We start from the raw sequence: 26144 nt of genomic DNA, 5'->3' as shown, positions 1-26144 counted from the left end.
ATCAGCCGTATTTCATCATTTCGGACTTCCATTGTCTAATATAATTCAAATTGATTTGAAAACCCTGAAAAAAACAATTAAAAAATTATTAAGATTAACCAAAAATAACAATTTTATTAAACGAAAAACTGAAATTACAAAGAAATAACATACAAGCAACAACTGAACAAATAAGAAAAATTGAAATATTAATAAAAGCTGAAAAATAAAAATTAAAAAACATTATTAACAAAAAATGAAAAATAAAAATTAATAGATTTCAAACCAAGTTATGTCACGACGTTTCGATTGTTAGTATCCACAATCGTCTTCGGGTGATACCTGGACTTATTCCTCAGAGGTCTGACTATTTATAGGTCGCTCGAGTGCTTTCACCTATCCTCTCTTCACTTTTTCAGCTTCATTGGTTTTTAGCGGGAGATGACCGTTTGGCGAGAATTGGTTGATTAATTGTTTTTTTTCTCAGCGTTTTCAAATCAATTTATATTATATTATTAGACAATGGAAGTCCGAACTGATGAAATACACCACGAAACATTGTCAACCACCTTCAATCAATCAGTCTCATATTGTATAGAACAAAATGTCCATTGATATTTTCCGATTCTGAAGAGGGAGCCTGAAAATCAGCTACAAAGCCCAACGAAGGCAGCAGGCGTGCAAATAAGGGTTACAAATAAGGCAGCAGGCGCGCGTGTTAATGAAAAAAACTTGTTCAAATGAAGAAATACATTTAAATTGAGTTCGAATTATATTAAGGATGTTACATATAGCGCCATTTGCCGGCGAAATGATCAAGCAATCATGTCGGTAATTCTGACAAATACAGATCCCGAGCTTGAGAGTTACATACAAACAAACATACGTACATACAGGTGAAGCTATTAAAAGCGTGTTAATGTTAATTTAAAGCTTTCCCTCAGTGCAAATGGGCTGTGTTACAGATGATTCCTCTGACCGAGTGGCAATTAGAAAAATCCGTTAGATAGACGTAACACTTGACAAAAAAACCGCTAAGAAACTATGTCAAGTCGGTCAAACTGTTACTGATATCAAATTAACCGTATCCATTACTTTTAATTATTATTGGGTGCTCAGTTCACCGCGGTTTTATGTGTATTTAATCGCTCTTTATTGCTGTAATTACGGTAATTTCATTACACTCGATAGACAACCTTCTACTTTGGCTTCACACTTTTTCCACCGTTATTTGCTGCCATTATAATATTCTTAGCGAGACTCATCTCGGTAATTACCTCCTGCAGGAATTTTTTAAGCATGTAAGACGTTTGTGGAAAAGTGGTCAGTCGAGCTTATTTGCAGAAATTGCAAGAAAATGTTGACTGATTACTTTATTTAGAAAAGGAATGTTTTTGACTTCTCGGTGACAAGAAAAGAATCATCGTGTCCCACGGTACTATGCGAACAGTACTATCAGTTATCATTTTATTATATTGTATTTTCAATATTCTTATTTGTTCCAGGTGAGCCTTTCAAGTGTCAGTGTGAAATGTAAGTATCAAATGATTATTATTATTATCAGAATCCATAATAGTTATCAAACTGAAGTTATCTCTTAAACTGTTATGATTATCTCTAAATTTTACCAAATACTACAATAAGCTAATCTGGTTTCTCTTAAATCGATATTAATACTATTGAAGTTATTGAAAGACGGGAAATTTTTCATAGTTATCTGGTAGAAAAGGCGGAATATTGATTTGAAAACTTCAGCCAATGATATCTAGATTTATATTTTTTCTACTTACTTTTTCTACTATCAGGTACTAAGAAATGATTAGATTGAACTGTCATTTTGAAACTTCCTTGACTACTTTATTTGCCACGAATTGTATTTTTTTCAGTCGCTTCAGTTACTACATGTTCAGTTACGTGTTTGTATAAAATTTACATTCACTGAATAAAAACTGAGCTATTTTATTTTCATTACTCGAGTTGTCAATTTTTTCTCGTTCAATTTATCATACAACAGAAAACAGTGCAGTTATTGAATATTTTGAGAAAGACGTTTAATATCAAAAAGTTTAACTGAGCAAAAATCAATTTGATCTTCAGTATTCAACAATACTCGTTTTGTGAAAACTGGAAAAGGTATTTTTCGAATATGATACCAATAATTTTCAAATACCTAATTATTTACCTTTCAACTGAAAAATAAATATTTATATTTGTGGTTGTACATCAATTAATTTCATCTTTGAAGAAGATATTTCAAAAATTCCATTATAAACTAGTATAATCAATGTTAGTACTTGGTCAATTGGCCAATTCCATCATATGTATTCGAATAGATTAGAAAATTATTCATCAGAATATTATGTTATTGAATGATCTCGCCTCTGACACCAAAATATTTCGTATTTTTTTCCACCCATCAAATATGTTTGATAATTGAAACTAGGGTATAAAGAATTGAAATGAGGTTACTTGCGTTCAGCCTGATAAAATGAGATCGCATACTCTGTTTTCATTGAAGCCTTTTTTTTGTTATAATCAGAAACATAATAAGCTGCCGTCGAGCTGTAATTAAATCCTGATTCAAATTCCACCAACAATATCAAGTTTGTTGTTAAGTGAAGGCAATAAATTTAGTAAATCTCGTGAGAATCAATCTGGTCACCATCTTCAACGAAAAGGATTCTGAAAGCAGTGTTGGCAACTCAGTAAAGTTGTTTTGCGCGAGGTTCATGTCAAATATCCTCAAAATTTGATCGTAAAGAGCAAGACATAAATTCATGGAAAAATGTACGCTTACCTACTTGAAATGTAGCTGAAATTTTAGGAAATGCAGTTCAACAATAAAAAAACAAAAATAAACAAATAGGTCAAATGATGAATATTACTGGAGTTTTTTCCCAACACCAAATCGTTATTTTTAACACCTCGACACGTGAGAGTTAAAACTTCGCAGTTTTAATCTTCCTCTTTGAAGATGATCACTTGGTGATCGAAACACGTGTCGAGGTGTTAAAAATAACGATTTTGTGTTGGGAAAAAACTCCAGTAATATTCATTACTACACCAAAGGTTCCAAACAGTGCATCATAAGGTCAAATGATCATGTCTTTCAATTGTTTATTAGCCTGTGTTTGCAGACTCTTGGGCTTGGTGTTTCGTCCGCAACTGCGGCAGACAAAAGGTTAGGCTGAAAAACCTGCAGATCACGGCTAATAAACCCAAGAACAGCAAATAAATGTTAGATCAGATGATTTTTGTCGAGAAAAAATACATCTAGCATAGACCAATGGCTACAAAGAACATACTCGTAAAAGAGAAGAAGAAATAGTTTTGTTGATTTGTTTGGACCATTCGTTTCACCAAAAATTTGACACTGAGTGCCTGGGCACTCCAAGGTTAAAGTGATCCGCTGAGATGCAGTAGCAGGTGTAAAATGCGCAGCACATTCGCAATAAATGCGCAAAAATACCGATAATACGAAGTTTTTTTTTTAATAAACTTCATTCAGCAATCTTATTGTTGGCAGGCACATCAACTTCTTATGTGAAATATCAATTTTACGGTTGTCTCCAATATCAATCGACTTGAAGGTGGTTTAAAGGCAATTAGGCCGTTGATAGCCTTCCAAAGGAGGAGATCAGGGTTTTCTATCTGACTTTGAATATTCCTACAGTGGAAAAGAGAAATGAAATATCACGATGAGGAAGTTGCTCAACACATCACCAGTAAAATATAATGCAAAAAAAATCCTATATTTAATCAACAACTCGAGTTTCAGGTTTCGTAGAATAATATTATGTACATTTTTAGTCGTGTATAGTGAGGATGGAAAGTCTTTTCAACTCCTACCTCTCGTTATCTGCGTTATCTGAGTTTTTTGTTATTTTTTTTGCTCTTGCGAAGTGTTTAAAAAATCTTCCACTACAAAGCTATCACACAAGCAGATAATAATTTAACCCTGAATCGTGATACGCTTGAGGTACAGGTGAAATTGATCTACTGGGGGAAAATGGCTGGGTGTATAATGCGCAGAAAATTCTCGAAAACCAGAATGCGCAGCAAATGCGCAAAAATACTAAAACTACACAGAATTCACGTATTTTGTGCCTTGTTGGCAACACTGTCTGAAGGTGATTTCTCTCGTCCTTTACCGTCTGTAAGCGCGTTTCTGAGGTGGACAAGGACGGAGAATACGCCCGTAGGTTACTGTATCGAGTGGGATAGCTGGCTACGGGCGAGGTATTAAAAAACGTTATTATAATAATAATCACATGGACGCAAGTGGCGGGTCGAATATAAATCATTTCGCGATCCTGCCTGCTGGACTGGTCACTCACGTGACTGATTTATTGATCAAATTGTCGGCTTCCTTCCAAACGACGCCGTACTTGTTTTTGTGGTGTTTTTCGAAGCGATGATAACGCGTATTCTTCACTTTCAGAGATGGGGTTCTCAAAATTTTACGCTACAGTAGATGGATAAGTTCTTGAGAACAGAAAATAAAGATGCAGGAACATTTCATAGTATAAGAAGTAAATTTGTGTGCAAACTTCATTATAGTCAGGAAGTAAAAGATGAACGTTCTGAACATGTTTTTGAAATAAGTAAGGGTACATTTTGAATTAATTTTTCTTTGAAATTTTGTTATTTGACCTGCCCGCTGGTCAAATATCAGAGCTGCCAGAGTTCAACCTGCCTATTGACTGACATTCGTTTCTATAGAGTCATATTTTTAATATTCTGTATGGTCATATTAATTTGTATTTATAAAATTTTTAATTCAGTCGATAAAAACGATTTCAATTTTTTTTTCAAACAATTTTTCTCATGAATATCTAGGTTAGTTAGGTCAGATTAGGCCAAAGGTAAAAGGGTCGATTCGTCCCTCCACCGCAACCCGCAAGGGTTTATTGTGGCTCACACCTATTCAATCTCGAGCAAATGAACCTAGCTTCTCAACTAAGCCGATTAGTTTGTATGGTGAGTGATGTGTTAGGTCAGATGGTCAGATGGTTAGAGTGCGGCTCTGCCAAACTCTGAAAATCTGATTCGGTCTCCAGCGGGGCAGGCACAAAATATGTGCTCTGCTGTTTCATCATTTTCAAAACAGAGGCGACACACACTGTCTTCCGACAGTCCGAGTCTCTGTATATGATGATTCAGACGACAGGGACCTGTGAGAAGGCCTGTTAGACATCGTAGTTCATTCCTACTGTAGTCCAACAACTGTTTGGTATCAAGCTCCGAAGGGTGAAGAAACGCCTTGGAGTGAGCCAATCCTGGAAGATTCCATAAATCTTCTTGACATCCAGGTGTTCGTCGTTTGTTTGGCAAAGCCTATAGCGATGCCAATGACATCAGGTTCTGGTCCATTGAAGCTGGTTGCAGCACCCTCCTTTGCAAGGGAGTCGGCAATCTCATTGGTTTCCAGGCCAGTATGGCCAGGAATCTAGACCAAAGACAGTCTGTTAAGTCTTCCTATCGAGTAGAGTCGTTTTTGGCAATTTGCTACCCATTTAGACGTTGCTTAGTAGGAGCCACGAGCTTCCAACGCCGCTTGACTGTCCGAAAATATTTTTATTGACTTGGATATGAGATAGAATTCTTCCAATCTCTCCGCACACAATTCAATAGCATACATTTCCGCTTGACATACAGTCGCATAGGTTCCTAGGCAGGTTGGTTTGTTTAACCTGCACCAGAACCTGAAGGTGTTTTGATCATCCATCTGTGAACCAGAAACTATTTGCTCTCACATCAATATCTAAGATATCTTCAGTGTCAAAGCATGTCCATGTATTGTATAACTACTTTACTCACAGCGTCCATGTTTTTTTTGTACTTCAACCTATGTTTTGTTTTCATTTCATCAAGCATTCTATATGTGCATCTTTGCCAAAATCGAAGCCCTTGTAGATATAATCCCACCTGTGTAACAATACATTTTACTCAGGCATTTTTTTCCAGCTTCATATTCATAATTGATCAATCCTCTCATCAATTATATACATATCAATATATGTTAATTGATTTGATAATCTGTGAAGGGTAATAGAGCAGTTAATGGTCTCGTAGAAAATGATTGGGAAGTAACCTAGACTTTTATTTCGGATGGGGCATCAAATTAATATTACCACAAGTCATTAATTGAGTTACAATTTAGTGAATTTGTGAGAGATGGACAAGGCAAAGAATGAGCCTATGCTGGAGGTTGGTTTTTCCTAGTGCTGAAATGACTTCTGGGGAAACAAACGGTTGTGTTCTATTCATAATTGACCATTCTCAAGACCAGACTGTCTTGAGGATTTTTACGCAGTACTTGTATGTCTCCAAAATTACTATCCCTATATGTATTTATTGGTCTCATAGATTGTATTTGGTTCGGCTTTTTTGTTACACTAACATTACATTTCAAAGTTATATGGGATATTTTGCGTATTGCATCTCATCAGTTCATTCATATAACAACTTCCAAATTCATCTATAATATTGAAAGTACCTTATCACCAGAAATCAAAACTTCATTTTGGGATTATCTACTCGTTGTGGACAACAAATATGAAATATATATAACAAATCATTTTACTTACTTATATCATTTGCTCTATATTCCTCTTTTTTGAAATGTTAATTCAATGGATTTTGTTTTATTGACCGATTTGATCATTATATTAGAGCAAGAATTTTTGAAAATGTTCATTTATTATCTTTGCCTCAATAGAAATCATAATCTGACCACAAATTATATCCAACTTCAAGTGTTTTGTTCAGTCTTTCCACCAAATCTGCTCTTTTATTGCCGCTATTTCCTTCATCTTATTTTTTTACGACCCACCTGTTAGCAAATACTCCAACCTTCAGATTCACACCATTCATTCATTCCCAAATAAAGCCAGACAATCAAATGTTCAACCCATCCTCATTCCACACCACTGTAAACGTTTGAAACACTTGTACAGCTACGCGCCCTATGGCCATATCGCCGAACAATGCTGTTGGGCCATTTTTGGGAAGATGGCGCTAGTCTGTTGTCTAGTCGATCATCCCCTGAGCAGAACCGTCTTGAGGGGTGGGAAAATCTCGATGTTCCTGTTGAAGCAATTTCAGAGTAAATATCTGATGCACACATTCATGGGGTAGAAAAAGAATTCAGTTTCATAACAATGTGGAAATGTTTTATATCTGAAATATATATTGAAATATATATTGTTATTTCATTCACTTAGAGTGATCAAATCAAGAACTGTTTCCTGTCACACACATTCAAATGTTAAAGTACTGAATCAACTATGAATGTCAAAATTTTACTCAAACTTCAATAAATAATTTCCTCACAAGTTCATCATTAAATATTGATATAAAAATGTTATTGTTCAGTCTTAAACAGTGTTTGTTCGTTTATAACTTTAATTTTTTTTCCTATCTTTGAGAGTTTTTTTTTTATATTGGCGGAAGGAAGAAAGTAAGTAGTCGATTATCCAAAGACTATACCGAAGATGAGTTGGTGTTTTCAAGAGAAAATATTGGTCTACTTTGAGATTGAAAGAGATTTTTGGGTGTGTCATTTTTTTTCAATATAATTCCTCTCTTTGGAAGTTTGAGTGTGTATATTTCAGTGGAAGGAGTCAACAGTTGATAGTATTTTGAAGCAATATTGTTACATCAAAGATTTACTTCACTTCGAATAAAATTTAGACAAGAATACTCCAAGGTCGTAAAATTGACATTTACTTTCAAGTTCCTTTTGATATCATAATTAATTGAATTTTGAAACACATATCTTGTTTGTTCCAATATTTGGAGATTTTTGTAAAATAATCTAACAGAATACCATATTTTACTTTGGGAATATTTTTCTATTCTGATGCAATCTCTTTATTTTCCACTTCTGGAAATGGTTTTTAATATTATTTTCGTTCACAAATTTTGAAAGTTGCCCCATTACTATTCGGTAGATTAGTTCGATTTCTGATGGCTTTTAGTTGAAAAACATTTTTAATTACAGTTCAGTTTGATAATATCATCACGAGAGGCTACAAGATATGTTTTTATAACCGACAGTTCAATCTGTCAATCGATAGGTCATAATCAACTGTTTCAACTGTCAATTATCTATAATAAATTTAGACTGTCAAATGAACTGTCGATTAAATAATTGACAGATGGGAAAGTCAAATATAGCCAACCGATAGTTTGAAATTTCTTCAACATCTTCAACAGTTTTATCGATCGACTATGGGCAAATAATTTGTCAATTCATGCCTAGGATTAGGCGTAATAGTTTAAAACTGTAAATAATCGACAGTTCTCATTGTATATTAGTCATAATTGACAGTTTAAACCGTCGATTATCTATAACCGATAGTTCAAACTATCGAGGTAGTTATGCTAAATATACTAAAAATCAGGCATTCGATTTCAGTAAATAGTTAGTTGTAAATGTTTGTTGATTACAAGTGAATATTAAACTGCTGCTCAACGGTTAAAACTGCTGAATATTACAAATTATTCGACAAATTAGACAGTTGATTATAGTTAATCGGGTAGTTAAAACTTTCTTCAGTGTCTTGAACTAGCGATTAGCAATAATCTACGGTTCAAATTGTCGATTAGGGCTAAATCATCGTCATTCAACTAGTCGATTACGATTAATTGATAAATGTCGACTAAATGTGTTCTTTACATATTTGTATTGTATTTAGACTCATTTCACATTGTGCATTGATGATTGTGCAATTAAAATTGTTGTCAGGGATCATGCGTCAACTCCTTATATAGAGGGTTTTCCAATTGGCGTCCCATACATGAAGCATGCACATTTCAACAATCTTTCACTGTAACAATACAATGAATAAAGATATCTCGACTCGACTCACCATCAACATATAAGCGAAAGCAATCAGTCTGTCTCTATTTGCTGAAGATTTTTTGCCGATAATTGGGGCCAGTCGGGCATATTCTCACATTGTTTCTTAGCAGTAATCAGCACGTTTGTGTGAGGCCACAAGAGTAATGGCCGCTCACAGCCTGCGCTGGACATTGATAAATTATCAGCAGTTTGAAAATAGTCGGACTTCATTTACCCATGAGCGTTTTGAATTCCTTTTTTTATCGAATGGCGAAGCGTGCCCCGAGAAAATATGGTGGTTCTGATGAACGTCGTTTTTCGAAAGCTACTTTATTTTGTGCAGGAACGAGACTGAATTCCACGATAAGTTAGTGATACAGGGTTCAACAAGTTTCTTGAAAGTATCTTGATATATTGTTGGTTTTTAGGTTAGCTTAGGTAAGGTCAATAGTGATTGGGCTTATTCGACCCTCCACTCGACCAAATAAACCCAGTTTCTTAACGAAGCCGATTAGTTTGTATTGTGAGTGGTCTTTCAGGTCAGATGGTAAAAGTAGTTCTACCAAACTCTGAAAACTTTCCCAGGGGCCCGATTCGATCACCAGTGGGACCGAAGCAGGTCCCAGGTTTTCTTTCTATAAGCTAGTGAATTAAATTATCAAAGTCAACATCAAAGACTCTTTGGAATGGAATGTTTGTCACTGTTGTCTAAAAATTTATGGGTAATATGGGCATGTAACTTGTTAAGCGTTCTTATATGCTCAGCTCTTGATCTGTTTTCATGTCTAAGAATTTGGTAGTGATATTATGAATAGCATAATTTTCCAGCATCAATTGAAGTATAGTCGAAGTAAACGATATTGTGTACACTTAAAGGCCAAAAAACCAATACATAGAAATGAACTGGCTGCGAAATAGTCCACGTGTACTGTAGAATAGGCGGTTCCTATTGGATATTTTTACTAACCGACTATGATCGGCTGAAGAGTTATAAAATTAAATTAGAAGTCTTGTCACGGTGACGAATAGAAATCGGGAGTGGTTATCGCCGTCGTGTCATCAATGTTCAGTTCAGGAACTGATCGCGATTTGAGTGTTGAAATTCGATATTGATGCAGTTATAATTACTTAAAATCTTTGCTATCTGTTCAAAATGTGGCGTTTATGGACAAGTACTAATAGTAATAACGAGTGTGATAACAACGCAGACTTTTTCCAGTGTAGTGATTCCAATAGCGATGGTGAACAATGCGAAAAAGAGATACCACTGAATAAGATTCGGATATATTTGGATATTGAAACACAGAGAGTATGTTTCAATGTATATAAGAATATACATCTCAAGTTTGATCTCGAGGAAAACAAACTATTACATGCATTACGTGTTACGAATCACACGTTAAAAGGTAAGACCTTGTTAATCCTTAGCTCGCACAAGTTTAGACTTCTGAGGGTTGTCGTTCGTAGGGGTGCGACAGCTAGTTAACGGAAAAACATATTTTTTTGAAACATGCAACATCAGATTTGACCGAAATTCCTCTCTCAACTGTCGTAAAATAGTCAAACACAAACCTAATGAACGCAAGACGCGATGTAATACAGGATTACCAAAATCTTCCTACAAATGAAATCATAAGAAATAAAATGAATACTTCCGGCCATAACGTGATCTGCTGTGACAAAACTCTTCAGAATTGGATAAAGAAACTAGGACTTAAATTTAAAATAATAAACAAACGTCAAGCAGTTATGAAAAGTAGAAGAATAGTGGAGTTGCGTAAAAAATACTTGGAACAAATAACTAAAATAGACATAATAATGTAGTATCATATGCAAATAACGTGAATGAGCCTCCATATTGTTAGGTTGCGAAGGTTCAGCAGCCAAAAGAAAATATGATTACACTGAAACTCCTGGTTTTTGCTGATGTATTGATCGCAATGTTTTCTCTTTGGAAATAGCACTCTAGACGCTCTGTCCATCTAAGCAACGTAGTGCTCCAAAACATTATCATGCACGTGATCTACCAGATCAGGCTGCTTGTACAGATTCGCACTAAGGAACTACAATTTTTTTTTATTATATGCTGTTGGATATAGGAAATGTTTTTAGGTGGAGTGTAGGGACACAAATTAGCAGTTTCTTCAGCTATAAAATACCGTATATGCACACAACACAGGCATTAAAACTTAATTTATCATTGTTTGGGTTACTTTGTTTGTTGGATGGACAGAGTTTAGATCCTAAAAAAAAACCTTTACTTTCTCTCAACTGTTGGTTATGCGAAATTTAAAATACTTTCATAATATGGTGTATCATCAAAATAAAATGAAAGTGAAATGTTTTTAACCCAATCCAGTTCTAATTTGTTTGTGATCCGTCGTGTTCCTATCCCGGAAACCAGTTAATTCCGGTTATATCCATTACTAATCGTGTCCAACTTATATTCGATGAGACCAGTGAATTGTGATTTAGTCCGAATGGTTAATTTCCTCTTATAAGGTTATTAAAATGCCAGTTTTACGTTGACACAAAATATTGGATACCTGCTGAGATGAATGTAATGAAAAATGATCATTTACGATAATTGATTGATCAATGATTCGTCAATAGAATTAATTGGGTACGTCTCAAGATTGAAAGCGAACCTGTCCAATTACTCATAATGAGTTACTCCATATCATCAATTCAAAACAATTTGTCTGCCTAATGGTGGCAGGTTTCCATTTAAAAAAATCGTATCAGAGGTCCGTCTAGATTGAAATGACTGTCGTCTTAAGCAATTAGTAATATCGTTTCTTGAAAACTGAAAGCAAATGACCAAAGAACTATTTGCATTGAAGAAATTTCACTGAAAAAAGAACCAGAATACATCATTGAATAAACTATATTCCTACCGAAAACGAATATCCATTTGCTGCAATTTAGTGAAACTGACATCTTAAACTCCGGAAATTGATTGCCAAAAAACTATTAATTTCTTTGATGACTTGACACTACGTCTAAAATTCGAGAGTTTCTACTGAGAATTTTGCATGACTCTAGCTTGGGGGTATTATTATTTAGTATGTTCACAAATGATTCAAGACACGAAACAACGGAAGAAAGAAAACATCAACTTTCAAAGATTCACTCATTCACAGTGATAGTTCGTTATTCAATTCAATTGGTCATGTTATCATAAATAACATATCAACTCGTAATGCACTGTTTGGAACCTTTGGTGAAGTAATTAATATTACTTTTTCCAACACCAAACCGTCATTCTAACACCTCGACACGTGTTTCGATCACCAAATGATCATCTTCAAGAGAAAGATCAAACTGAATATAATTATAATGTTATTATAATTTATTCCATAGATATCTCTTCTAGGTACCTGCGTCTTAAGTGTTAAGTGTCTTGCATTAGTTTCACAATATTGCCTTATCTACTAGTCTTAAATTAATTTTACAAATTGTCCTTATGTAATAATCAGATAAATCTAATAATTGAAATGTTATTTTATTGGTCCACCATCGTTATTCATAATATTATTATGTTTATTTATTTCTACACTCTCATAGGCATCTAGATTCCTGTTGTTGTTAACTTGTCTAACTAATCTCAATAACCTAAAGTTTACGGAATGGTTTAACTTCTATTAATTTATATAATGTACTGTTACTTTTAACAATATATGTAGCTAATATGATTTGACTTATAATTTGCTTATTTCTATCATACGAATGATGTATAAGATGAATAAAGAAACCAACAGAATGTAATTAGTACTCATCATAATCAAAAGAATACAAATGATGAATATCAAAAACAAACGAGGCTCTCCAACGCGTAGAGTATCACTTATTTCGTGTTTCATAAGAATTTTATGTTTTTTTTTTTAATTTTACTATCCATGGTATATCTTTTGAAGAATGAGTTATTTAAAAAAATCGTTACTAGAGAATATATACTTCAGAACATCTCAACAAATTTTGAATCAACATGTGAACATGAATCAAACTATATAAGAAATGAAAATTTGCGTTGGAGATCGTTAAAAGGACATACCAGGATTCCAGTCGTCCTCTCGGATAGAAAGACATCTAGACAAGTCGAGCGGGCATATGCAAAGTACGATGAATATCTTTTATTTGCACCTGAGCAAGACTTGTTCTCAGCTATTCTTTCTTGCTCCCATATCATCTACAAATTCCTGATATGGTGGACAGCACAATGGACAGAGCGGTGTTCTAACGACACCCTGTAAAGCGCTATCTGATTGCTCATATCAAGATCTGCAGTTCGAGAAACATCCGCAGAGCGAGGACAGTGGCGTTGCTTGAAGGTGGACTTTCAACTAATTAGTGGTGAAATAGTTTCAAATTTGATGTACCCATAAGGAGTTTTTAAAGCATCTAACGGTTGGTGAATTATCGAAAGAGATTCAAGATGTTTTTAGAATGCCCATGCTCTTGTCTGAAAATATGTAATTTTCAAGTCACCTATGCCCATTATCTGAATCCGTTAATACATATATAACGTATTTCTTCCAGGCAATAAGCGTTACCTTGTATAATTTCGCTCATACAACTCATAAACACTCATGAACGCTTTTGAAAAAAATTGGCGCAGTTGATTAAAGTGGCCGAATAGGCATAAATAACTGCATATTGTGCAATACTGATCATCTATCACCAATTTTTGTGGTGGCAGCTGAAATAAAAAATCAACATCAAAGTAGATGATAGCGAATCTATTTGATATTCATCTAATAATGCTACAAAATGTTAGTACTTTGTGACCGAATATTATTTTCCTACTATTTAGCTGCGGGCATTCCATATAGAATCGATATTCTTTCCACTAGTCTTTCACCTAATTGAAGTAAACTTATGATTAGTCATCGAAATAATTTTTGCAAAACCAAACACGTAAATTTTCGTCATGTTTTTTCCACGCTTCCTAGTAAAACTTGTTACGAAAACTTCCAGCTTGGAATTTCGCTAAAAAAGGAAAGTGGTGTCAAATCAGAATAACTAGCCGGTTACTCCCTTGGAAAAATATTACGAAATACGATATCTCTTCAAGTTCAAGATTCAAATAGGTGTATTTGTATTTGAAATATTTTATTGTTTTTATGTAGAAAGTTTGAGATAATTTATACGTTCACTGCTAATGTTTCATATTGAGAGCATTGCCAGTATATTTTTTATTGGTTTTTTACGTGTAGGTAGGGCTTTATGTTGTAAGTCAATTCGTTCAATCATAAATATTCATAGAGTAATTTAGTATATTCAAAAGAAAATTAGTCAAAAAGGGAAATTTATTTCAAATCAGTTTAAATTCATACAAACATCTTCAACAGCTAACTTTTCGGTACCCTTCCACATAATAGAAAAAATTGAAGATGCTGCTATATTTTTCTGAAATTCAAATATAAATAATAATATAACTTGTATGCCAAATAATTATTCTTTATCTGTTACGCAGTATGGCTACCACATTTTCTGAGATAAGAATTTGACGAATGAGGGGAAGACATGAGAAAAATCATCGTTACGGAAGAGCGGATCTGAATTAAATAACTCATTAACATTATTTATTTGCTCTGTCAAATCTTTCACACTATGGAACAGAAACAATGGACATTAAAAATGGAAACACAAATAGTCAAACTAATCCGGGGTGTTATATAGTAAAATTTCAAACTAATAATTCATGAACATGGTTCTTGAGATGTTTTGAGTTTAAATTATTCCGAGGAAGTAATTTGATTACTACGTCAATTCATTATGAAACATAAAAAAATTAATTTTTCAAATGAGATCCGAATTATTCATTCCTCACTCACTGTAGATACTTTTTGCTTTTCAGCAGCAGATTGTTACTTAAATCACCTATAGACTGGGTTCCAAGGTTTTTACAGTGAATCAAAGCTTTTTTTAGTAGATGTTACAGCCTTCAAGAATTTTTGAATGCGGTTATCATTATCGTATTTGTGCTAAGAGCGAAAGCAAAACCTCCCTAATAGATAGACAAACAGACATAAATTCATTTCCACATTTCTCCTCAAGTTTGTAGGAAAGTATACGGTGGTAAAATAATGAAAAAGATATTGATATTGGTACTTACTAACAACTATATTACTTCTAACACTATGTTGGACTATTATTTGACTTGCCGATAAACATTGGAACATAAACCAATATACAGTGTGTCAATTTTAAAACTTACAATGGGCTATATCTCACGAACGAAAGCTGATATCAAAAAATGCTTGAAAATGTTTCTAGGATAGTAAGGAGAACTAAAGTGACATGAAAGAGAACTCATCCCCATCAACCCCCTATAAGCTCTACCCACCAAAATACAAAAAGTTCAAATTGCAAACCCCTATATGTGATACATCATTGAAAAGACTATAAAAAATGCTAACTAATGGTATAAATAGTAATTGTACAGGGTGAAGCAATAATTGTGAAACTTTGGCTTGAATGGAATATATAATGAGGTTTTTATTGAACTGCAAATTTATTAAAAATGTCGATTAAGTAAATGTTCAAAATGGATTCCGTTGTTTTGTAAACAATAATACAGCCTATTTTCAAATTCTGCACGAACTTTAGCAAATGTTGTTCTAGTAATGGCGCGACATGCTTGCGTAACTCTTTCTCGCAATTCCCCAAGTGACGCAGATTGAGTTTTATCAACAACTGACGTGAGGTGACCCCACAGAAAAAAGTCAGGTGGCGCCAAGTCTGGTGACCTCGGTGGCCACTCAATGGGACCTCTCCTTCCAATCCATTTGTTCGGATAATTAGTATCCAACCAGTGCCCAACTGGAGCTGCATAGTGAGGAGGTGCTCCATCTTGTTGGAAGTGCAGCAAATCTTCGTCTACAACTAGGTTGCCTTAGTCCCTTTGGTTCTCTAATTCATGCACAATTAAAGGTTCGATGGTGTTTTCCAGCATATCGAGATAAATATCGCCACTTAAATTGCCTGGTATGAACAAGGGACCAATTATAGCATCGCCTAATATTCCTGCCCAAACATTCAGTTTTTCAGGGTATCGAGTGTGACTTTCTCTGAATCGATGCGGGTTGGCATCACTCCAGTACCGACAGTTTTGTTTATTTACATTATCATTCAGCATAAAAGTACATTCATCACTGTAACGAATATTTTTCAACATTCTCGGTTCAACGCGAATTCTTTCAGTCATGAGTTCACGAAACTCAATTCGTCGGTCTGGATCATCATCGCCTAGTTCTTGAAGAATGTGTTTTGTACGGGTGATGTAATTTCAACACCTTTTTAACCGACTCATGTGAAAGTCCTGTCACTGCAGATACTTGACGTGTTGATGCAGTAGGCTCCATTGCAAAATTTCCAGGGACCTCAATTTGGGTTGCTTCATTCAGTAATCTTGGGGCATTTTTTTTATTTTGCACTGACCCTGTTTCTCTAAACTTTTCAAATAAATCGCGGACGTACACGTGACTTACATTTTTGTCCAGATGCCTTTCATGAAATATTTGAGCTGTTTTTGAATAGCATTGGTTCTGGGAGGCAAATATGAAAATTATCTCCACGCGCTCAGGTATACTGTGAACCATCGTGACAACTACAGCTGAATGACAGTACAGATCGTACTATGATGAAAACTAATGACATTCAAAAGTCTCAAACAAACTAAAAATTATTGACTCTGACAGAACCAAAAAACAGATCTTTCCAACTTGTTTTGCAGAAACGGCAAATTAAGTTTTTATTTAACAAAAATAGTATCGACGGGCACTTATCTTTTAAAATAATAGTCCGGGAGGTAGCATTACAAATAAAAAAGTCTTAGTAAGCCTGCTGATATTAAAGTTCGTGCAGACTTTGACAATAGGCTGTATTATTGTTTACAAACCAACGGAACCCTCCTTGAACATTTACTTAATTGACATTTTTAATAAATTTGTTGTTCAACAAAAACCTCATTAAATATTACATTTAAGCCAAAGTTTCACAATTATTGCTTCACCCTGTGCAATTACTATTTATACCATTGGATAGCATTTTTTATAATATTTTCAAAGATGTATCACAAGTAGGGGTTTGCAATTTAAACTTTTTGTGTTTTGGTGGGCGGAGCCTAGGGTGTTGACGGAGGTGAGTTCTCTTTCATGACACTTTATTCCCCCTCACTATCCTAGAAACAGTTTCAAGCATTTTTCGATATCAGCTTTCGTTCGTGAGATATAGCTCATCGTTAGTTTTAAAATTGACACACTGTATATCACTATTATTATCATCAGTATTTCATATTTTTACCTCGATTTATTCAAAATGTTCTTTCATTTCAAACAACATCTTCATAGACTGGCAATTATATTCCAATGTATTTAGAACAATGCTATTGCTATGAGGTACTAGAAGTGATTTTGAATTGGGGTGAAAGTAACCAGGTTCAACTCAATGCCACTAAAACCCAGGCATTGGTGTTGTAGAGGTATAGTCCCCCGGATTGAGCGAGACAGATAGACGGTGACGTCATCACACCAGCCAGGTTGCCAAGCATCCAATCAAATTGTGGTGTCCCAGCGGCGAATCATTGTCACGTATCATCCTCAAACTGTCACATCAGAGCGCAGGTTTCTGCATCTCAGAACATCGTGGCGGGAGATTTGAATTTTCTGTGGAATAATTCAGAATAAGCGGCAGACATAGTAGGTAATACGTTATAAAAAAAGTTATGTGTTGAGGAGTTGAACGCGGGACGTTTGGTATGGTAGTTTGAGTATAATCTCGTCGCCAGCGAGATACATTGAAAGTGAATGCGAATAGTTGGTAGATATGGGTTGTGGTTGATAACCGCGTTCTGATAAGTTGGAAGAGTGTAATAGCTGTTATGAAAATAATGACATTATCACGAAGATAAATGTCTCCGAACCGGAAATAATAATGTCAGGTCAGACAATTCCGCTTTCTGCTTCGATAAGTTTGTTGGGGGTTAAAATGGACACTAATATATCTTGGCACAATCATGTCGCTGGAATTGCAAAGGCTGCTTCTCAATAGCTTGGAACACTGTTCCGAACCAAAAAACTATACACACCTCAACAATTTTTGATGCTTTATAAAGCTCAGATTAGACCTTCTTTGGAGTATTGCTCTCATGTATGGAGCTCTACCCCAAAGCATACCCTGAAGTTGCTGGATTCCATCCATGAAAGAGCCATCCGCCTGATTGGAGACGAGAACATCACGTGCATCCTTGATAGCCTGGAACATCGAAGAAAGGTTGAAGATTTGTCTCTCTTCTATATATTCTTTCACGGGAGGTGTTCAAGTGCTCCACTGTTGCAGGAGCTCTTTCATCTGGAGAACTGCGTTTATACGAAATAAACTTCCTAAGAACGTTTTTCCAAATGGATTCAATCTCTAGCGATTCAAATCCAATGTGAATCGCTACTTTCGCACAGGCACCGCTCCGAGAGGGCCTTAAGGATTTTCCTGTAGTGCTTGTGTTTTGTCTTTCTTTGCCTAGCTCTGTAGGAGCTTACTTTAGTAGAAATGTATGCGGTATCCACAACTATAATAATTTGCAGTTCCTGATGAAAAACTGATTCATCTGGTAGTAGGTATGGATATCATCGTGATCACTTGAAATTTGTTGCAAATTCTAACTGCCAAAGCACTGGCGGTCCGAATTATTTTTGCTTTTGCAGTTACTGTAACAATGGCCCAGTTTATATTCCGTGAGGAACACCTCCTGAAAATTACTGTTCTGAGGAGAATGAATTTGCTATATAATTCTGTCTCTTCTTCTCTGAGTGAACTATGAACTACCAACTTTCCAAGCTCATCTCGTGGTCCATCCTATAGCTCTTACCGTCATGAAACTGTAAAAGAAAAAACGTGATTAATTCCAATTAACTGTAAATTGAGAAACAACTGTTTTGATTTGAATTTTGCCCATTCGTAAGTAGGCATAATGAGCCCCAAAATATTGTCATAATCAATATACCTGCAATTTCCAGGTTTTTTTTATATCAACCCATGTGGGCAGTTTTTGCTTAAATGAGCACCATATTCAACGGAAATAACTTCCTTCGTGGTGATTTGTTGAATAATTTCGAAACTTCAATTTGAAACGCAGTCATTAGGGTAAACAGTAAGATGATTATAATTAGCCTATTGAATAACAGTTAAAATTATATGTTGCAATTTGCGGGAACGTAACCGACATATAAGAAGCCAGAAGACATTTGTAGTGGTTGATAATTTATTATGTTTACCCACGCATCTGTGGTATTATTATGATAATGAACTAGAAGTGAACCTGCCATGTCTCATAGGCGTTCGTGAGGGATATTAAACAAAATATGTTTTATACCAGAAAACAGAAATATACTTTAAAATAATGATTTACTGAAGAATTTCCAAATAGGTACAGATGTGACTTTCCAGATTTTCTAACAACCAAATTTCATGTATTCATGTATTTCATGTATTTGCTCATATTCAAACTATTTATGAAAAATCGATTTACCTATAATTATAAAATACTTAGTAGTTAACCACGGTTTCATCCAAATCAACTGAACAGTATTTTCATAGTATTTTTTCCCAACAAATATTTCACCTGATTCTCTCTGATCTGACAAACCTATTTCAATAAATGAAACACCAAAAGCTAAGTGCATCTTACTACAAGACAACAGTGAAAACTTCTACCAAATCGGTTCATTTTTTAAATGATTAGCACGCACATACAAACAGACGTGAATTTTAAAAAACACTATTTTGTGTTCTATTGCTTTAATAAATATCCCCGATAACAGTTTTTCTTAAATTTCTTCACAGATAGAAATCATTTGAACGTTTATTATATGTAATGATTTGAATTCAACCACCACATACTTTACTAAATAATACTTTTTTCTACAACAAAACTTGATATGCTTTCTACCGTCAAACATTAAACCAAATAGCTTATCTAGGTGAAAGTGATCATCTTCTGTTCACGCCAGAAAGGTGAATGAAAGAAATGAAGAAAGAAAGAATTTCACATATTTCTCTCAATTATGTTTTTTCATATTCCATTCTGCATGAGAAAATATCTGTAAATATTTTCAGTGATATCAAAAGTGCAAAGTATTTTGAAAAATGAAGGAAAGCGCACAGTTTGGGTTTTTCCAGACTTTCCAGGAACATAATGTTCATATATTTGCTCAGCTTTGTTTCATAAGAATATTGCTTTACAAGACGTAGTGATAGGTAACCAAAGTTTTAACACATATTTTACGCGATTCGTTGAATAATTTTTCATTCATGAAGTGATTTTAATAAATTTAACACTAAATGTTGAGAGAAACTCAACAAATTAATAGTGAAAACCGTACCAAATTGGATTGGGCCGTTTTTGAGAATAACGCAACAAACAGATAAAAAGACAAACAAATTGGAATCAGTAAAATTTTTATTATTGTACCGATTTACGATCTTTGTCTTAGTAATTTTGATACACATTTATCCAGGCCATAACAGGTATGTTTGAATTTTTAATGTTTTTAATCGTTCTATTTCTTCTGATGAAATTTTACTCAACTGAAAATGTCATCATTTATATTGAAGAAATACTAATTGGATTCCATTAAATGTTGTTTGAATGAAGAGGGTTCGACTTGAGAAAATTCCAGAATGGTCGAAGCAAAAAAAATTTTTATCTTCAACTCAACTGAAAAAATTACTTGGAGAATAAGTTTGGCTCGAATTGAGACTGATATTGAGGTTCGTTCTGGATAATTTTTTTCTCCTCCCAATCCTTATAACTGAAATTCAGTTATAAGGATTGGAACGAGAGTTGATCTTACTTGATTCACAGTAGGTATTTTTGCCGCTATTTATCAGAAATAAATAGTATTCAACGAAAGTCATTTTTCGTGGAGAAAAATCAGTTTCTTATCGACCTTTTTTGGGTGTTTGTTACCTTACACAATCTTTACGTTTCGAAGGCCAAAATCGGCCTCCGTCTTCAGAAATGGTCAAAAAAATTCTAAAATATTTGCAGTTATTGCTTTTGATTGTTTATTTCTTAACTTCTTCGACATCTGTCGACATATGTCGAAGAAATTAAGAAATAAATAATCAAAAGGAATAACTGCAAATATCTTAGAATTTTTATTGTCAATTTCTGAAGACGGAGGCAGATTTTGGCCTTGTGGAAGGTAAGAAATACCCAAAAAGAGGTCGATGAAAAATAAATAGTATATTTTCCACTGAACAATTATGATGTTAGATGCCATAATATTATTCACGTTAAACCTGTGCACTACTTAATATTTCAACAAATGTATTTTTCAATATTACTGTTGTGAGCCAAACCACGTTTTCAATTGTTATTGAGTAAGATATTTAATGTTGTGTGACTGTTATTACTTTCAAGAGAAATGACATTATCAGTTTTAGAATTGCATTAATAAAATACTTAGTTATTGATTTAAATATATTAATATGAAAATGAGAAGCCTATCCTACATAAATTCATGCCCCTTCAAAATAAAATTTAGAAATAAACATTCTTTACTTTTTCCAACAGATATCAAAATGATTTCCAGAGTTATGAATTTGGTAATATCTAGAAACTTAAAGTATCATCTAATGTATAAGTCCTGCCTAGTAATGAGTAGTATAATTATTATCCATTCGAAAATGTATACTTGTAATACTTTACTCAATTGAAATCTTTCTTATTTCCTGAGTTTATATTTTGAAGTAAGTCCTCATAAACTCAAGAGTTTTTCTGACTATTAATAAAAGTAATTTCATTACTTCATAGTTGTGAGTTATTTTCAATGGCAAGTGGGTTTTGGAAATTTACCTACTTCAAAAAAATCGAACTAAATCATTGAACTGTTTCATTGAGGGGAAAAAATTAGGGCTAGTTGGTCGTGGTCGAATGGAGTAATTAACGTTTCGTCTGCTACTGAGGCATACATCATCAGTGGTGTATGCGTTTACTGCGAGGACGAAAGTCTTAGTAAATCGTTAGTTTCCTATCGAAAAAATAATTTTTATTTCCCCTTCTATATTTTCAACGTTTTGAAAACTAAACTTTGATTTTTCACTTCCTCTTACTTACAATTTTCGTGTTTCCTCGAGGTGAATGTTTTTTCAGGTTCTCCGTCCATGGTGCATCACTGTATCTCGAATCAGCACCTCGTATGGTGTCCATACAAATGTCGCAGGGGTGTTGGCAGCCGACGACATATGACAGCACACCTTCCATTCATGGCTGATTGTTCAAATAGCTCGACTCGGGCTGTTTTTTCTGTGTATATTCTCTCTCGCTCAATTACCGACCAAGAAGTCATATTTATTTATCTAAAACTATAAATTTTCGCATAAGATAAAAACAGTGTATAGTGTATTTCATTTGCTTGGCTACAACTATAATTGAAATAAAACTTGTTCCCCACGAGTATAACAAGGTATACGCCAAGACGTAATAAATAACTGTCATCGAATGTTTTTGATGGTTCGTTTATCATTCGAAAAAAAGTTTGAAAATCTATACAAGTACAGGAATTCATATTATTGAATTCACTCCAGAAGAATGACAAGTACCTTGTCATTCATCAGCCTTTATAAAAAAAAATTATGGTGTTTTAAAGGTTTTTGTAGCAGAAAATAGACTAGTTTTGTATTCCTATTAACGCAGCAACTTTTAGGCTTCCAGAATGGATAACATTATAGGAATTGAAGTTTTCGAAATCATTTGGAATGTCTTCTTTTCAATTTTCCTTCAATTCATTTTAGAAATGTTGAAGAATTTTAATTTTAAGACACTTTCAACTATCCATTCAATTTGGTGATAATAAGAAATACCATGAGAGTTTATTTATAATTACTCTCGTATTTTAAGATACTTTCAACCATCCAGAAAAATTTCGATGTATAGAAAAACCTCTTATCGATATAAAGAAAAACCTTTTATTATGTGTTTCTGACGTATTTTTTTACTTTCGGTATCGAAGATATCATCTGTTATTATTTAATATTCGACCCACATTTTATTAGCAGTAATACTACTGACCACCATTCCTTAGTAATGAAAGAATGTGAATTTGTAGGATGTTCACTATTTCTGACATTCCGCCTCTTTTAGGTACCACCCTTAGATGGAACAGCCTTTATGATGATGGCCTCTTTGACCTGGACCCGCCTTGCAATTATTACCAAAAACTTGATGGGTGTGAGTCACATTAAGATTAATGGTTGCATTTAAAGAGCGCTGCTTTCTTTAAATTAAGAGCTCTAGGTTTTTGATGAAGATGTCTTTTGATTACTAGGAAGGTCGTCAAATGACCTGGTCTCCGAAACAATAGGGATTTTAGATTTGTTATACAAACTAGAAGTATTCATCAGTTATTCAACATTAAATTAAAGTCATAATCCTTATGTTGGATATGATTTCAATCATATCCAATCTTTGTCAGTTCATCAGTATTCAGTTAAATGCTATGAAATTATTATAATAAGGATTATATTACTATGAAATGATGTACCTACTTCAACAAATCACACTTTTCATCATCAGATCATATCATAACAAGTTATACTGAAGATAAGTGAGAGATTATATGATAATAATAGAAACGATAAAATAGAAGATACATTTTTTCTCATCCATCTGCCCATTACATTAATTACCGGCTATTGTTATAAATAATTATATAAATTACATAATCCACTCCCTCAAAGTACTAATAACGGCAAAGAAAATATGGATGTTTATGCTTTTAACACGATATAACATTTACATATTCTTTATCAGTGTTGCTAATTTCACCCTGTATACGGCTATGTTACCGATTCATAGCCTTTTTTTATTGACGTCATTAATGTTTTGATGCGTTTTGATGCGTTCCCAGTTTTATCTGTTTGGCAGATTCTATTGCGAAGCATCACGCACAAATATTATGCTACGATCAGCATTGAATTTTATGTGCAGTAGCTTCAATGAAATCTGTGAACATTACAATATTCATTTCTACTCTCTGAACGCCTTGGTATCACGTATCCACAATCACTTTTAATAATACTGTAAATAACATTTGTGTCAGTACTGCTACATTGCATGAATTGTAACTGTTTGTGTTATATACTCAATTTTTCATTTCCTCTTTTGAAATTCTACGTATACGAATATTTTATATATATATACTTTGTTTTAGCATTTACTTTTATACATTTCTATATTCCATTATTTTTAATATATATTTCATATATACTTTGTAATAATAGCATTCCCTGTAACTGGGTACTCCTGTTGGAAATAAATCGTTTTTTTTTAAGTCTGTTGGTGAGAGGCATGAAGTGTTTGGCGTGCCCAAAAACATTCGAAATGTTGACAGTGTCATACGATCCAACAATTTTTCTGAAAAAGGAATTGGTTGGGTAACAGGATACATTTTTTCTTAAAAAAACAATTGTATTCTTGCCGACGTTTCGAATTTAATCGAATTTTTCTACAGGGCTTTGTAACAATGAATTTTCATAAGTATACCTGCCACAAAACTTGTACAATTATTATCGTTTCAATTTCGCAAGAAATAATGAGGAGGCCTTAATTAAATTACTCACCGAAAAGTAGTTTTTTGTGTTGATTATAATACTATTTTTGACAAGATTATAATACATATTAGACACGTATTTAAAAAATAAAAATAAAAAACATTGCAACAACAAATTTTCGAGACAACACCAACACAAAACGACATGAAACAAACGAATGGCTTTATCTGTGATTCTGATAAGGTGGTGTCTGTTTTTTAATCAATGGCAGAAAGAAAAAGAATGAAAAAAGTGTAAATTATTCAGGTATTTTACGTATCAAATTGAAGTATGCAGTATCAAGGCCATCGACATCTCTTCTAGTGTTAATACTATCGCATTTGCGTATATGTATCATTTTGCCCAAAAATTTTTTGATATCTAAATATGGTTGAACATCTAGAATAGTTGAATGATCAAAATAAAAAATGTGTGTGTCCCTATTCTTTTTCATGTAAAACAAGAGCTGTGGCGTTTTTTATATTCAGTTTCTTAGAGTCTCTCATGTGTTCTAAAACTCGTATTTGAAGATACCGTCCGGTTTGACCAACATATCATTTGTGACAGCTTCCACAGTTCAATTTGTACACAATATTAGATTGTATTTCTTGTGGTGCTTTAGTTTTCTGTTTCGAGGAAAAATGCTTTCATTTGAAAAGGCCACTTTCATTTCTTCGGTACCGAGTAGCATTCCAAGTTTAACAGATACTTTTTCTACAAATGGAATTTTGTGATATTTGGGTTTCACCCCTGTATTTTGGGAGGAGAACCTTCTTTCTTTAATCATTTTTCTAATAAGGGCTCTAGGAAAATTATTTTTTTCCAGGTAATTGTCAATTAATTGTAGATTTTTTTATGGAATTCAGAATTGAAAATGGCAATTGCTCTTGATTTCAAATTCCTTATAATGTTGATTTTACTTTGAAAATCATGTTTCGAAAAATAATTTAAACATTTTTTCAGAAAAAGTTGGTTTATGATACCAGTCTACCTTTAAAATTTGATTTGCATCTTTGATTATTTCAGTATCTAAAAATGCTAACGTATTGTTTTCTTCCATTTCTAGAGTAAATATTAGTTTTGGATGAAAACTATGAAAAGTGTCTAATATTTCAGTTTGTTTATTTTTTGGAATGGAAGTAACAAAATAGTCAACATATCTTTTTAAAAAAGACAATAAAATGCATATATTTTGTAGTTCTGCCATGAACAAATCTGCACAAAGGGGTGACATACAATTACCCATTCCCAACCTAAAAATTTGTTTGTAAAAAGATCCATTGCAACAGAAATATTGAAATCTACAGAATTCAAAAACTTCCACGAATAGATCTATGGGTAAAGTGTTGTAATTTTAGTACAATCACTCAACTCAAATATAATTCAGTCTTCTAGTCATATCATTCTTCTCGTTATTTGTCATAATGAAAAAAAACTACAAAATAAAAAGGCTCCTGATGAAGTTAACTTGGATGGTGAAACGGGCGTCGAGAGTCAACGTTTTTGTTCTTCTGAGGAAAAAGTGTACCTAATCATGTATTTTATATAGCTAAATCATTTGAAAATATTGATAACAATGGTTATGGTTTCGAAAAACCTAACCATAATTTTTTTACGAGTATTATCGTTTCAACTTCCACAGGAAATTGATAAATGAAATGTACCCCAGAATTCAAAATCCTCTCACTGCAACGGTTCATTGTCTTATCGACCACATGTGCTT

General features: G+C 33.7%; 1 protein-coding gene and 1 long non-coding RNA gene across 7 annotated transcripts in view; one reads left to right on the top strand and one right to left on the bottom strand.

Moving 5' to 3' along the window:
• The window catches only part of Ptl (prothoraxless), a 491222-nt gene that overhangs the window by 232559 nt on the left and 232519 nt on the right, over window positions 1–26144 (top strand). For 4 of the 6 annotated variants that reach the window (XM_023162697.2, XM_074185108.1, XM_074185107.1 and 1 more), the window contains exon 2: window positions 1485–1512. The exons of the other annotated variants lie outside the window; for them this stretch is intronic. The gene's annotated coding sequence lies outside the window, so the exon portion shown is untranslated. The remainder of the gene's footprint in view (window positions 1–1484; window positions 1513–26144) is intronic. 6 annotated transcript variants of the gene reach the window in all.
• Window positions 18265–24611, bottom strand: LOC111507403 (uncharacterized). Its single transcript, XR_002722389.2, has 3 exons — window positions 24452–24611; window positions 21948–22195; window positions 18265–18705 (listed from the first exon to the last, which is right to left on the bottom strand). It is a non-coding gene; the product is annotated as an uncharacterized lncRNA (long non-coding RNA).

This window comes from Leptinotarsa decemlineata, unplaced genomic scaffold, assembly GCF_025532065.1.
Source record: "Leptinotarsa decemlineata unplaced genomic scaffold, Ldec_3_MD MMD2_tig00026361_RagTag_RagTag, whole genome shotgun sequence".
NCBI classification, from domain to species: domain Eukaryota; kingdom Metazoa; phylum Arthropoda; class Insecta; order Coleoptera; family Chrysomelidae; genus Leptinotarsa; species Leptinotarsa decemlineata.
Note: the sequence above shows the minus strand (reverse complement) of the source record. Positions and strands in the feature narration are given on the sequence as shown.